This window comes from Choloepus didactylus, chromosome 11, assembly GCF_015220235.1.
Source record: "Choloepus didactylus isolate mChoDid1 chromosome 11, mChoDid1.pri, whole genome shotgun sequence".
Lineage (NCBI taxonomy): Eukaryota > Metazoa > Chordata > Mammalia > Pilosa > Megalonychidae > Choloepus > Choloepus didactylus.
In genome coordinates, this window is record NC_051317.1 from 43,563,954 (window position 1) to 43,574,439 (window position 10,486).

General features: G+C 37.2%; 1 pseudogene; it reads left to right on the forward strand.

Moving 5' to 3' along the window:
* Window positions 1-8,316: 8,316 nt before the first annotated feature.
* LOC119505998 lies at window positions 8,317-9,125 on the forward strand (annotated as a pseudogene).
* The last annotated feature ends 1,361 nt before the right edge of the window (window positions 9,126-10,486 follow it).

Consider the following 10,486-nt stretch of genomic DNA (forward strand, 5'->3'; position numbering starts at 1 on the left):
TGTAATAACTTTTATGTTGTAGAGCTGGAAGTCATCTCACATGTGGGTAGGCATTCAATTACTATAGTTGTTTTGCTTCATCTCCTTTTTTATAAATGCTTGACTAATACAGAAATTCTAGGCACTAGGTAAGCAAGTGGAGAAATAAGTTTGATGGACAGTGAAGGCCGGAAGGTAGGGAAGATTTTGAGAACTCCACAAATGTTTCAGATGAGCACCTGTACCTTGGTCTATGGCAGAGCTTCCCTGTCAGTTTTAACTAAGTGGGTTATACACTATCTGGCAATATCGATTCAACTTACTCCTTGGATGGCTCCATGAGAACTAGAACAGGTATAGATAACCCACAGGACTGGTCACCCTCAGCCATGAGTACCCCAACCAGAGCTTCCCAGAGGAGCTTCTAAGAGGAAACTGATCTCATGTGAGTCGCCAGCTGCAGTATTTGTGGCCACCAGTTAACAGTGAGGATATCATGGAGCTGCTGAAAGACATTGCATCCAGGTGTCCAGGGAGCAAGGTGCACAGTAGAAGGTAAGGCCTGGTCAGAGGGTGGGGGGAGCTTGGAAGAGCCCACTAGAGATTCCAGGGGTGCAATTTCAAACTGAAACCTTGAATCTATGATGGATGGCTCTCCCTTTTAAAGGCCTTTGAGTGGAATCCTAGCTAACTTCAGGGCAATTTCAATAGCAGAACTTCATTTTCTAATGAGAGCCCTGCCATTTAAAAAAACTGCTATTTCAAAGTTCCATTTGGTTTGAAATCTATTAGTGTTATCACAAGAATTTTCAGCACTCCACCTGTCAATGGAAGAAAAGGGAGGACTGCTGTATTCATTAAATGTAATTTCAACCACTGTCAATTTTGAAAGATTGAAAAAATAGTTTTAAAAAATGTTTTCACCTACTTATGCAAACAGAGTTTCTTACCTAGAATTTGAGGAAATAATTATTCCTGGCCAATCTTTCTTAGTTATTTCAAATGTTGACTGCAAGCATAAAGCTTTACATAACAAGTTACATTCATAGGATTAGGTTCATGTTTCTTGTTAAGATTTTGAAAATACTTTATTTGGATGTTTTATACAAATTCAATACTTAATATATACTTTAATCACTTATATGTGCTTTTTTGTTTTGCAATTTTGCATTAACTAAACCCAATATAGACCCCACCAAATTCCTTGGTTCACCCCAAGTGTCTTAGAAATATATTTATTTTCTATGAGTGCTATATCTTGAAAAACTTTGAAAACCACTAATCTTGGGGTAGAGCTGGCCATGAAGATAGAAGTCTAAATGCCATATGACAAATGAGTAAATACAACTATTTAGATTTGGACTGATTTTCAAAAAAATGAATTTTATTTTATGTTTTAAAAGACAGATCTGTAAAACACAAAGCTATGGGGATCAATTTTTTATTTCACCCTTAGAAAATCTCTAACAATGAATAAATGACTACACCTTAAGGGTTCTTGATACAAACATTGACAGTGTTGATTAAAAGTATTCTCTTTATGTTCTGATGAAAAGTCTTGCTGCAACTTCTATCCATCCCTCTTATTGTGATCAAAAACACCCTTACCACCTCTATCACCTGACATGACTTCAAATATTTGATGTAGTCTCAGTTCTTATTTCCTTTAGAGTGAAAACTATAGTTTCTTCAAGCATTCCTAACATATTATTTCAAGTTCCTTCACCATTCAGGTCATTATCTTATTTATTCACTTATCTGTTCGGCATTAATTATATACATTATACCTTTTAAATTCCTTTTGGTGCATGGCAACAGGATAAAAATGTGAATATAAGATCATCATCACTCCACTAAAGTAGTTCACAATATGATGGCAGACAAGTGATTATCTAATGCTGCATAACAAACAACTCAAAACTTAGTGCCTAAAAGCTACAATAATCACTGATTATCTGTATTAGTTTTCTATTGCAGCTGTAACAAATTACCACAAATTTAGAGGCTTAAACAATACAAATTTATTATTTTAAGTCTCTGTAGGACAGAAGTCCTTGTGGGTCTCACTGAGGTAAATTCAAGGGGTTGTCAGGGCTGTTTTCTCTCTAGAGACTATAGAGAAGAATCTGTTTCCCTGTCTTTTTAACTTCTCGAGGCCGTCCACATTCCTTGGCTCATAGCCCCTTCTGCAATCTTCAAAACAAGCCATGTTACATCTTTCTGTGCCTTTCTTCGGTAGTCACATCTTTCTCTGACTGAATCTCATCTTCTGTCTCCCTTGTACACATTTAAGGATCTTTGTGATTATAGTGGACCAAACTAGATTATCTAGGATAACCTCCCTATTTTATGGTCAGCTGATTAGCAATCTTAATTCCATCTGCAACCATAATTCCCCTTCCATGTAATCCAGCATGTTCCTAGTTCCTGGGGATTAGGAAGTAGACATCTCTGGGTGGGGAGGGGCATTTTTCAGTCTACGATGTAATCTCTTTCAGTTTGCTCATGTGGGTCATGAATTCAGGAGCAGTTTGGCTAGTCAATTCTATCTTGGGGTTTCTCATGTGGTTGCAGGCAGATAGAAGGCAGGACGTGGGATCATCCTGAAGACTTCTTCACTCCCATACCTGGACTGAGAGGCTGCAAATAACTGGTGGCTGGCACTGTTGGGTCTCCTGTAGCATCTCTCTTCATCTCTGTGAGTGCTTATTGTATTAGTCAGGGTTCTCTAGGGAAACAGAACCAATAGGAAATATCTGTAAGCATGAGATTTATAAGTGTCTCATGCAATTGCGGAGATTCTGTAGGGCAGGATACAGAAATCCAAATTCCATAGGGCAGGCCATCAGCCAGCAACTCTGATGAAGTTCTTTGATGAACTTCCCAGAAGACGCTGGCTGCTGAAGAAGAAATGAAAGTTCTCTCTTCTCCCTCAAAATCTTCAACTGATTGGATTAAATCCAGCTGATTGTATTCTCTCATTGTGGAAAATATTCTTAGTGGATCATAGATATAATCAGCCACAGATGAAATCAATTGACTTGTAATATAATAAACCCGCCTTGTGGTTTAATAACCAGACACAAATGTCCTTGCAGTAACAGGTAGCCAGTGTTTGCTTGACCAGATAACCAGGCACCATCACCTGGCCAAGATGACACATGAACCCAACCATCATACTTACCATGTGTTGTTCTCTCCAGCACAATAGCTTAAAGGTAGTGGTTCTTGCCAGATGGTGTTTCTAGACTCCCAAGGCAGAGGTTTAGGTAGAGAGAGAGGTGGAAGACATATTGCCTTTAATGAATTAGTAGCTGAAGTCACACAGCATCACTGCTACCTCATCCTTTTGGTCAAGGCACTTATAAAGTCCACCTAGTTTCCAGAGGAGGCAACATTGATCCTAGTTCTTGATAAAGGAGTGAACACATCAAATTGAAAAGAGAGCATAAGGAATGGAATATATATTTATAAGGCCACCTTTGGAAATATAACTGCAACACCTGTTAAAGAAATACTAATTGTGGTCTACACGAAATTCTTTGCCCTTTTAAAACAGCCCATGTAGGCTGTGACCTGAAATGACTGCAAAATAATCATCATTTCCTTTTAAATTTAAGGTATTATTCTTAATTAGGTATAGAATGGCATCTCTTTTTGCTAGCCACATTACTTTGGGCCTTAAGTTTGTTGCTAAAGGACATATAGGAGGTAGGTCCTTATGTGATGCTTTAGGCCATCTCCCTCAACCTCTATCCCGAATTTAGGCAATTGATTTTTAGAATCGAGAGCATTGCTTGAATTTTATTTTTTGGCCCATTACATTTATTCCACTTCTCTAGATTCTGAAGTTTCTATTTAAAACCTTATTATTTTACATTAAAAATTTACCAAATAGGCCAAATACGATAAACAATACTTCATATCTTCATTTATGCAAATGTTGAGAAAGAAAAGGTCAAGGTCTTAGTCTGAGACCAAACTTTAGAAGAGACTTTCCTCCAAGTTACTTTAATCTTTTCATTAAACAGAGAAGAAAATACTAAACCAGCTGTGACTAATCCACCCAATTAGCTTTCAAAACAACCCATATTTCTCAATCTTAACCAGAATTTCATGAAAGGTCTTTTAAAATGCATCTTTGTTTTCACTGTATACTGTGCTTACAGCATATTTATGTTTTACTAAAATAGCAATAATAGTCAACAAAAAATGTTTCATATTTTCTTATTGAACTTATGTTGAGTCTAATGAAAACCAGTTTTTTAGTGTTTTTCAGTAGAGAGCCAATAGACCTTATGTAAAATTCCTTTGGTTTTTGTTTTCCTATTTGGTTGTGGTAAACTTCATCTTTTGTATAATCCACCATTTTTTGCCTTAATGATACTGAAATATTTTCCAAATATATGTGGAACATATCCTAACCTCAAACATTGGTCAAAGATGATTAAAACAGGTCTGACAATCGCACTTTAGTTCAGTATATTCTGTTGTAGTTTATTTACAGAACTAGACTTGGATTAAATTTTAATAGTCATGTGTTCTTTTATAAGTTCCCCAATTTTTCTTGCATTCATTCTACAAATATTTATGAGTATTCCATTTCTCCTTTCAAATGCATGCTCTCCCACACATCATGGCAACAGTGCTTGGATGGGCAAGCTGTAAGTTAGAAAACACCCTCAAAAGTCCCCCCAACCCCATTTGGCACAATGCTGTGTGTGTGTGTGTGTGTGTGTGTGTGTGTGTTTAATGAATTAAGTTTTTAATATTTTCAATTTGGGGAAACTTGATCCACATAGACCAACATTTACAATTGGTGGGAATAGAATCTTTTGTATTATTGGTATTACAAATATCTATTTTATGCTTAAGGAAGCCAAAGTTCAGACAAGTCAAGAAACATGTGCAAGGTTAGAGATTAAAAACTGCTACTTATTGCTGGCGTCAGGATTCCAATTCAGACCTTTGTCCTCGACTCTTGGATTCTTTCCAACAGATCCTACAATCATATTTTAGAGATGACTCTACTAAGGCTTAGAGAAAACTAATAATTTGCCAAATGTAGCACAGCTAAAAAGTGACAGAGCCAGAAGCAACTGAATAGGGAACTTCTTTTTCTACTATCCCAAGCCTCCAATATTTCCAGATGCACTTTTTCCTTAGCCAAGGGACAATCATCCATGTGTTTTTTTCAGCTGTGGTCCAGATAAGTATATCCTCTCAATCTGTACTATTTCTATAGCCAACCACTTACTTTCCAGGTCCTCCTCACAGTTCTAACATTCTCTAGTGTTTTTTAAGTTTCAAAATAGTCTTCATCCCATGCCGGAGCCATGTCCCAAAAGAACAACATCTCTCATAATTCATCTCTTCTATACTGTTAAAAAAAAATGGGGCCAGCAAAGATCAGAGTGCCTTTATTAATATTTATGTGTACCCATTCTTTTTAAAATAATTGCATCTGATGTATGCAGGTGACTGTTCGAGGCTGTGGGGAAAAGGTGATGAATCAATCCAAGAGGAGTCTGTCTGGATTTCTTGATATCAAGGAAATAAACCTCTTTTTGCTTGCTCAAATATTTGTTGTCTAAAACCCACTAACTGATATACTAGTGATCCAATGCCCTGCACAAATGTGTGAATTTTTATTTACACATGTGTGCTGGTTTGGGTGTATTATGGCCCCAAAACACCATTATCTTTGGTGCAGTCTTATGTGGGCAGGAAACTATTGGTGATGATTGGGTTGGAGACTTTTGATTGGATGTTTCTGTGGAGATGTGATCACTCAACTGTAGGTGAGATCTTTTGTTGGATAATTTCCATGGAGGTGTGGCCCCACCCATTCAGCATGGGCCTTGATTAGTTTACTGGAGCACAATATAAGCTCAGACCGAAGGAGAGAGATTGCTACAGTCAAGAGGGACACTTTGAAGAATGCACAGGAGCTGAGAGAGGAGCTATAGATGAGAGACAGTTTGAAGATGGCCATTGAAAGCAGACTCTTGCTCTGGAGAAGCTAAGAGAGAACAAACACCCCAAGAACAACTCACAGTGACATTCTTAGGAGGAGCTGTGGCCTAGAGAGGAATGTCCAGGAAGTAAGCCATTTTGAAACCAGAACTTGGAGCAGATGCCAGCCACATGCCTTCCCAGCTAACAGAGGTTTTCTGGACACTATTGGCCATCCTCCAGTGAAGGTATTCAATTGTTGATGTGTTACCTTGGATACTTTATGGCCTTAAGACTGTAACTGTGTAACCAAATAACCCCCCTTTTATAAAAACTGGTCCATTTCTGGTGTTTTGCATCCTGGCAGCATTAGCAAACTAGAACAACATGGAAAGAGATGTCTCCCCTGGAGACCGTTCTCTCTAATCTGTTGAATATAAATGTCTTTAAGATAAATAGACTGCATGTATGAGAGAAAGCTATAAAAAGAGAAATATTGAAAAGAGATTGGGATATTTAGATGATATAGGATAACTGCAGCTATGTGACTAAGGAAAACATCAGTAGATGTAGATGGGTAAAATTCTTTGATTTGGTTTATTATTTCTTATGTAAGCAATCATCATGAATCTGGAACATCTTTAGGAGCCAAGCAGGAATTCTTTCCCCAGGTCAGCTAGATTACTTGATTAGTGGTTATAAACAAGCCTTCAGCAATGAATTTCTATGATTTTATTAGGACTGTGTGGCACTTATAATCCTGTTTGTTTAAATTTTATGGCCATTTAAAAATCATCCACTGGGTTTGATTAAGATAGAGACATGTCTAAGGGGAACCAGTAACTTTGAATTCCATTCCTACAAAGCCTCTGAAGTCAATAATAACAAATCGATGAAGACAGACATTTCTGTTTACTAAAGCTGAGGCCTAATGCCAAAGCAAGACTGATAGCAGATTTTTCAGCAGCATCCAAGAACATCCCCACTCCCTCCTCCTTCTGTCTGGAGAACTACAGAATCCTTCTCCTGATTACTAATGCTGGTCTAAACGAGGAAAATAGGGGCATTTATGCCATCTACTGGATTAGTTGGAAAAATGTATTTTGAAATATCAAATATAGGCATTTTAATTTATATTCAGATTACTGAGACATTCTTCAAATTCTCTGAAAACGTGAGAAACATTGCATTGCAATTAAAGTTTGGATGCATGGCTCAGCTTTCTCTTGATGGCGGTGGGGCTAGTTATTATGGGATGGCAGATGCCATCATTCTTCCATTTCTGACAGTACAAAAATATCTAAATTTTCTGTGGTATTGCTTGCTTTATGCCCAAGCACATTTTTAACTTGTGATACCTTTTGATGTAAAGAGGTGGAAACATTTACTATGATTAAACCAAATGCTTGTAAATCTTCCTGTTTGTAAAACCTCTATGAATTACACTGCCCATATACATGTACTTTTTGACTGTACAAGCAACTATTACATCCTTTCATCTTTCAGGTTTCTAATCTAATATGTATCTTTTAAACAATCTATTCAAATAAATAAAGCCCTTTTCTCCCAACTTCTCCCTCCACCCTCTGACTCCCACACACATAGTGATCTTTTTTCTTTAAAATTCAATCACCAGGAATTTAGACCAAGTATTCCAGACCTTTTGAACCTTTGCTTTTGACAAGGGCAATGTGGGTATGGATAAGTACCAAAACTAAAACCTGTGCAGTTTGTAAGGCACTGTTAAGAGAATGAAAAGATGAACCATAGATTAGGAGAAAATATTCACAGATCACATTTCTGTGGAAGGACTTGTATCCAGAATAAAACTCAACAATAAGAAAACAACCAATTAAAAATGGACAAAGGTCTAAACAGACATTTTACTAAAGAAGGCCTACTGATGGCAAATAAGAACACGATAAGATGCTCAAAATCGTTAGTCATTGGATAAATGTAAATTAGAACCACATTCAGATTCCAATACACACCTAAAACAATGATTACAGTAAAAACTACTGATGATACCAACTTATGGTGAGGCTGTGGAGCAACCAGACTGAATTCAAAGTGGCACAGCTTCTGCGGAAAAACATTTGGTAATTTATTATAAAGCTAAACACATACTTATCATATGACCCAGAGTTCCCACTCCTTGGTATTCACCCACGAGAAATAATAACGTTTTATTCTATGCAAATATTTATAACGGCTCTATTCAGAATCACCAAAACCTAGATACAGCCCAGATTGTCCTTCATTAGGTGAATGTTAAACAAATTGTGTCATATCCATATAATGAAATACTATTCAGCAATAAAAAGGAATTCTCCCAGTGCCATCACTCCAAGGGCCACAGAGAGGAGCAGGAGCAGATTGGAGATGCAGGGTGATCTGGCCAGGGCAGCTGGGACTCTCGACTCCTCCTGTCCTCACAAAAAATCATTGTTTCTTCTCTGGTGGGTGAACATTTATAGAATTGATTTCATGGATCTGGTAAGATGCAAAGATGCCAGTCTGACTGAAGCCAGTGGAGAACTGAAGGTCTCAGTCCTGGAAAAGGTGTGGTGTTATTAGTAGCTGTTCATTCTTGGAAAGCAGCTCTTGCCAAAAGCCTTTGGACAGTCCAATGTCAACACTGCACAGAAAATGGCCACTGGGACACCTCAGAGACCTGCAGTGCCAAATTACTATCCTGGTAGGAAGTCCACACACCCCTAACACACACTTTGTATCACAGAACCAGGCTTCAGACTTCTCACCTTGGTCTGCTGGGGAGCACAACAGAAAAGGAGAGAAGGGTGGCAAGGATCTGAGGCATTTTTCAATGAAGGTTTGTGAGACGGTTCAGAGGAAAGGACCCACTTCATATAACAAAGCGACAGATGAATTGGTTGTGGAGTTCAGTGCTGCTGGTAACATATTCTACCAAATGAATCAGGTTATGACCAGAGAATATTAGACAATGAGTCTATGATGACTTAAATGTCTTAATGGTCATGAACATTGTCTCTAAGGAAGAGAAATGAATCAAATGGATTGGTTTGCCTACTAACTCGGCTCAGGAATGTCAGAAGTTAGAGGTAGAGAGACAGAGAAGACTGGAAAGAATAAAACAGAAACAGTCTCAACTTCAAGAACTCACTCTACAGAAAATTGTCTTCAAGAATTTGGTGCAGAGAAACCCCTAAGAAGATATTGGTAAGCTACTGAATTTAGATACATATCTCCGATAAGCAAGCAAGGATGGTTTTTTGTAGGATTTTTTAAAATGTGGTGTGGTGGATGTTTGTTTTGACACCAGTGAGTTGATGCAGAATCTTTGTTTACGTCTTAGGATTTTCTGTTTTCATTTTCTAATTATTTTTATTTTTTTTAATTCAGAGTTCACTTTTGCTCCCTTAACAATTCTTGCTTAGTTTGCTGACAAAATGGTATTTCATCTACATCAATGAAAATAAAATGCTTTCCTTTTGTGGAAAATGATATGCCAAATGGCCATTTACTTGCGGTGTTTTGAATGGTGCCACTAACCAATGGATAGCAAGATTATATAGTGAGTTTTCATTTTGTTAAATCATGCAGTGTCCAAAAAGCAAACAAAATAGCAAAGCACCATACATTTTATTATGCCTTTGTTATTTTTCCCTTAAATTATGTTAACTACTATGATTCATCAAGTTTAGACACTTTTTTTTCCCTGTTTTGTGGCAAATTACCAGGCTCTTTTGTTTATTCGTTTGGTAAGTTAGAGAGATCTGGGATGATTTATTGCTTATGGTAAAATTTTCCTGATTTCTTACAGGCAATGTTTGGAAACTTTATCATACACTTGTTTAAATACTTACAAGTCTATCATTTAACAACGTGTACTGAAACAAACACAAGCATTTTCCTGTAATCTATTATACAGTTGAAATTAAATATAGAAATGTTTTAACACTTTTTTTTAACTCAATATACTTGTCAATCATTTTAAATAGTTCTGCTTTTATAAAAAGAAAAGGGAATCTTAGGACAGATAGTAGTCTCTTCTAAAGTTTATTCACAAAATAGTTAACAGCACAGTTGCTGTTAGCTGCCTGTTCTAAAATATAGTCTTTTTATTGAAACACAAACTCTTCTTTCATATTTTATAGAGTATAAAGAAACTTTAATTGTTTGACTAGTTTTACTTGGCACTGTTTTTATTAATAAAACATGTAGAAGCATTTTAATGAAAGGAATGAACTACTGATTCATCAAAGGATGGATTTACTAGGGAAGACATGGACACACTCAGAGACTATCTCCCAGCCTTTGCCTACTCCTTGCATTGTCCCATCTTGTTTATTTGCGTGCAGATTCTCAGTATGTTTCTACTTTTTTGCTCATTTGCATACAAGGGTTCAGTGTGTTTCCATTTTTTCAAGAGACAACAGGCAGCCTGGGGGAGATGTTAGATCTCAACTAATCTCAGCTGCTTGCAGGAAAACAGGGGTTGCTTGGTGAATGCTTTTCACTCATTGGTAGAACCCACTCCCCTTGAAGTGTGTAAAAACCCAACACTCGG